General features: G+C 40.8%; 1 protein-coding gene across 1 annotated transcript in view; it reads right to left on the bottom strand.

Moving 5' to 3' along the window:
- The window catches only part of TTLL7 (tubulin tyrosine ligase like 7), a 175,796-nt gene that overhangs the window by 130,493 nt on the left and 39,540 nt on the right, over positions 1–5,763 (bottom strand). Inside the window, exon 2 of the mRNA XM_045292051.1 lies at positions 4,033–4,129. The gene's annotated coding sequence lies outside the window, so the exon portion shown is untranslated. The remainder of the gene's footprint in view (positions 1–4,032; positions 4,130–5,763) is intronic.

The raw sequence follows: 5,763 nt of genomic DNA, 5'->3' as shown, positions 1-5,763 counted from the left end.
CAAAAACCGAGGTTTAAGCGAAACTGCTTCTATGAAAAAAATTCGTAGAAATTTCTTTCTGAAGAAAGATGTTCAAGCTGCACTGAAAGGATGCACCCCCAAAACAGATTTGATCCACTGAACGCTAATGACAAAAGACCTAACGAGCTGTCAGAAGACATCAAGAACATCATTTATGAAGGAAGCAAAATGTCATTTAAAAGGCAGGAAAGACGGAATTGATGGGATCTAGTTGAAGTGTTTCAACAGGCTGATAAAAGTGCTGAAACCACTTATTCCTGGATGCCACAAAATTTGGAAGACAGTTACTTGGCCAAATGGCTGGCCATATTTGTACCCATTTCAAAGAAAGATGACAAGAGAATGCTCAAATTACAGAACATTATCATTGATATCACATGCAAGTAATATTTTGCTGAAGATCATCCAACAACAGTTGTAGCAGTACATTGACAGGAAGCTGCCAAAGGTTTGGACCAGATTCAGAAGAGGACTTGAACAAGGGATATCATTGCTGATGTCAGACAGATCTTGGCGCAAAGAAGCGAGCCCCAGAAAGATTTGTTCTTTGTGTTTTATTGACCTTTGACTGTGGATCATAACAAACTAAGGGGGAGCCATAAGACAAATGAGAAATCCAGAGCACTTCATTGTGCTCACGCAGAACCTGTACGTGGATCAGAGACAGTTGTGTCAATAGAACAAAGGAATACTGTAAGGTTTAAAATCAGGGAACGTGTGTGTCAGGGTTCTATCCTCTCACCATACTTACTCAAATTGTTTGCTGAGAAAATCATCAGAGAAGCTGGATTATGAGAAGAAGAATGCTTCATAGTAATGGTACTGAATCAAAATCAACTAATAACAGCAACACCACTTGAAGATTTATCCCGATTTTCCATCAGTTCCCTGTTTCAACCAGGGTATGGTTAAAATGTTCTATCTTTCCCACCCCCAGGAAATTGTTAAATTAACAATCTTCAATAGTATTCCACAGTACCATATACTGAACTAACATATAATTAAAAGAATAAAAATCCCCCCACTTGTACATGACTCCAAGATCCCCTGGAGAATATTCCATTTGTAATAATTCACTAACTTTAAACTAGCTTGTTGGATTACAGCTGTCCATTACATTTCCAGAATATATTCAAACTATGATAAGTATATTGGGAGACCCATATAGTTATGTCTTTTCATGTGGAATAGTTAAGAAAAAAAGTCCAATGAGTCACCTTTCATTTGGTTTTTGCCATGTTCGAATGGTTGGAATATGGTAAGATAATGCACCTGAAGAATTTTAAGGATGGGGAAGGTGGGGGGAAAGGAAGTGGTGCTAACAAACCCAGGGACAAGGGAACAACAAGTGATCCAAAATCGGTGGTGAGGAGGGTATAGCAAGCCTGGTAGGGCGTGATCAAGGGTAATGTAACCAAGAGGAATTACTGAAACCCAAATGAAAGCTGAGCATGATGGTGGGACAAGAGGAAAGTAAAAGGAAATAGAGGAAAGAACTAGGAGGTAAAGGGCATTTATAGAGATCTAACTAAAAGCATGTACATATGTAAATATATTTATATATGAGGATGGGGAAATAGCTCTATATGCATATATTTATAGGTTTAGTATGAAGGTAGCAGATGGACATTGGGCCTCCATTCAAGTATGCTCTCAATGCAAGAATACTTTGTTCTATTAAACTGCCATTCCATGATGCTCACCTTCCAGACACAATCACTTAAGACAAATGGGTGTATAAGCAAATGTGGTGAAGAAAGCTGATGGAGCCCAGCTATCAAAAGATATAGTGTCTAGGGTCTTAAAGAGTTGAAGGAAAACAAGGGCCATCGAGCTCAGAAGCAACATGGCCCACATGAAAGAAGCACACCAGCCTGTGTGATCAGGAGGTGCCAAAGGGATCAGGTATCAGGTACCAAAGAACAAAAAATCATATCATTGTGAATGAGGGGGAGTGAGGAATGGGGACACAAAGCCTAGCTGTAGGCAATTGGACATCCCCGTACAGAAATATCGCAAGGAGGGGACAAGCCAATCAGGGCACGGTGTAGCAAAAATGAAACATACAATTTTCATCTAGTTCCTAAATGCTTCCTGTCCTCTCCACCCCCCCATCCCCTACTATCATGATCCCAATTTTACCTTACAAATCTGACTGGACCAGAAGATGTACACTGGTACAGATAGGAACTGGAAACACAAGGAATCCTGGACAGATGACCCCTCCGGACCAGCACTAAGAGTGGTGATTCTGGGAAGGTGGAGGGAGGGTGGGGTAGAAAGGCAGAACCGATTACAAGGATCTACATGTAATCTCCTCCCTGGGGGATGGATAACAGAAAAGTGGGTGGAGAGAGACATCAGATAGTATAAGATATGACAAAATAATAATTTATAAATTATCAAGGGTTGGGGAGGGAGGGGGGGGGGGAGGGGGGAGGGAGGGGAAAAATGAATAGCTGATACCAAGGGCTCAAGTAGGAAGCAAATGTTTTGAGAATGATGATGGCAACAAATGTACAAATGTGCTTGACACAATGGATGGATGTATGGATTGTGATAAGGGTTATATGAGCCCCCAATAAAATGATTAAAAAATAAAATTCAAAAAAAAGAATTTTAGGGGTTCCTCATGTTGACAGCCTGCAATAGACAAGTAACATTAAATTCTTTCATTTTATAAAGGAAATTTATCACTGCAGGGGAATACTATAGCTGACCAGACTGATAGGAATGTTCCTTTTTGTGGGTCACTGCCATGGCTATGAACTATATACAATTAAGAGATTTCCATTTGCAATTTATCAGCCTCAATAGCCTAGATTGCTGAGAATGTGGTATAGAGAATAGATTTACATCTACCATATTGTTGTTGTTGCTGTTGTCAAGTCAGTTCTAAACCATAGTGACCCTGTGTACAACACAAACACTGCTCAGTCCTGCGCCATCCTCACAATTGTTACCAGTGTGTACCAGAGCCCATTTCATTGTTGCAAGGCATGGTATTAATCTAGCTTGTTGAGGGCCTTCTCTTTCACTGACCGTCCACTTTACCAAACATGATGTCCTTCTCCTGGGACTGGTTTCTCCTGACAAGCTGTCGAAAATAGGTATGATGAAACCTTGTCATTCTTTGTCTCCAAGGAGCACTCTGGCTGCCCTTCCTCTAAGACACATTGGTTTGTCCTTTTAGTAGTCCATGCATTTTAGTGGCCAACACCCTAACTGAAACATATCTATTCTTCAGTTTTCCTATTCAGTGTGCAACGTTCAAATGCATAGGATGCAATGAAAAAGACCCTGGCTTGGGTGCATCGAGTCCTCAAAGTAACATCCTTGTTTTTCAGTACTCTAAAGAGGTGCAGCCGATTTACCCAGGGCAATGTATCTTTGATCTCTCAGAGCGGCTTCCGTGAGCACTGATTGTGGGTCCAAGCAAGACGAAATCTTTGGCAACTTCAATCTTTTTACCATCTATCATGATGTTACCTCGATCAAGGTCCAGCCTTCGGTCTTCTTCACGTTGATACTTCCCATCCGTACTGAGGGCTATAATCCTTATCTTCATCAGCAAGTGCCTCAAGTCCTCCTCACTGCCAGCAAGCAAGACTGTACTATCTACGTATCACAGGTTGTTAATAAGCCTTCCTCCAATCCTGAGGTCGCATTCTTCTTCATATAATCCAGCTGCTCTGCTGATTTGTTCACACATATTGAATAAGAATCTACCATAGGAATTAAAAACCTTGCTTCATTTATGCTGAAAGAATGACAAATATCAACCCAGCATTCAGCAACCCCCAAACAAAGAAGCCTCATGAGTTAGATATTTGAAGTAAGTCCTGTTGTCTCTGCAATGTGGCAATTCCCTAATAATTTCCCACACACAGATAAGTGAGGACATCTATCCCACCACAGCACATCGCGGATTTACCAGATACATGACAGCCAGAGTACTGGTAGTCTCTGATCATGGGGGGAAAGTTTAATCCATAAAGATTGAGCCATCACCTGGGAGCAGTAGTTGACAAATCCATGCATAGGAGAGTATGCCCAGAAGTGTGATCATCAAAGGCTGTTCACTGAAATCCTTGTTCAAGGGGAGAGACTGATGTAGGATAGAAAATAAAAAAGAGGTATTAGACCTACAGTAAAATGGCTCTTTTAATGTTAAGGATCAACATAACCTTTCACACAGATTCAAATTCAGTTGTTTAGAAGCCAGCCTTATCAGTAAGAAATTTATTTCCTTTGTGGTCAGTCTAAGACTCTGAATCTGTTACCAAATCGTATGAAGATTCTTTGTAACAGACGTCCTATAGAAATGGTATACTCAGAGCAAGGTAATCTGAGCAACCTATTCCCAGCAGTATGCATCATGTCATTCTTTTGTGACCAGTTGTGGGACCTCCACCCTCTCTTTAACCACATACATTGTAATTATGTCCTTCAGCCACATACATTGTAATTATGTCCTTCAGGTATTCTAGTTGTATTATTAATAAGGTTAGCGTTCACACTTTATTTTGTTCCCCCATTAACTTACTCAGTTACTATAAACCAATCAGAATATTGTAGTAGTTCAATCCATATGCTGACTACATTATCAGAGAAACTGGATTATATGAATATGAGGGTGACACCAGGAATGGAGGAACGTTTATTAACAACCTTTGATATGCAGATGACACAACCTTGCTTGCTGAAAGTGAAAAGGAATTAGAATACTTGCTCTTGAACATCAAGGAATGAAGCCTTCAGTTGCATTACAGCTTAATGTAAGGAAGAGAAAAATCCTCATAACTGGAATGATGGGTAACATCACGATAAATGGGGAAAAAGGTGAAGTTATCAAGGACTTCATGTTGCTTGGATCCACAACCAATGCTCATGGAAGAAACAGTCAAGAGAAAAACAGCTGTATTGCATTAGGTAAATCTGCTGCATAAGGCCTTTTTAGAGTATTGCAGAGTAAGGATGTTATTTTGCGGATTAAGTTATGCCTAACCCAAGTCATGATATTCTCCATTGTGTCATATGCCTGTGAAAGTCATGGTATTCTCCATTGTGTCATATGCCTGAATAAATAAAACTAGTAGAATAGATGCATTCTAATTGTGGTGCTGGAGAAAAATACTGAAAGTATAATGGACTGCTAAAAAGGCAAATGGATCTGTATTGGAAGAAGTAAGGCTAGAGAGATCCTTAGAGGGAAGGATGGCTAGACTTTCTCATAGTTTGGATATATTGTCAGTAGAGACCAGTCCCTGGAGAAGGACATCATGTTTGGTAAAGTGGGAGGGCAGGGCGGTGAAAAAGAGAAAGGCCCTCAGTGAGATGGATTGACACAGAGGCACCACAATGGACTCAGGCATAGGAACAATTGTAAGGGTAGGACAGACTGTGCAGTGGTTCCTTCTAATGTGCACAGGGTCGCTATGGGTCGGAGCCAGCTTGAGGGCACCTAACAAGAACAACAACAGTTCCCCTGACAACAATATTACCACATGTGATTTATATCCCTTCTCGGGGATTTGTGAACATCAAGCTCTAAGGCATTCATGTTTCCCCATTCAAATGATGTTTGGCTTCAATACTTAAGGTTTGTTGTGCCAACCAGGCCATGAAACACATGTGGCATTAATTGAAGGGTGGAGGGATAAATGGCTCAGTGAGCCTCGCCTTTCTTGGTTCTCAGGTCTCTTGTTTTCTGATGGGCGGGCCAGGGTGCAGCTGCCTTAG

Source organism: Echinops telfairi, unplaced genomic scaffold, assembly GCF_000313985.2.
Source record: "Echinops telfairi isolate 266 unplaced genomic scaffold, ASM31398v2 ScPeMD7_443;HRSCAF=831, whole genome shotgun sequence".
Lineage (NCBI taxonomy): Eukaryota > Metazoa > Chordata > Mammalia > Afrosoricida > Tenrecidae > Echinops > Echinops telfairi.
This window is presented reverse-complemented; position numbering and strand designations above follow the sequence as displayed.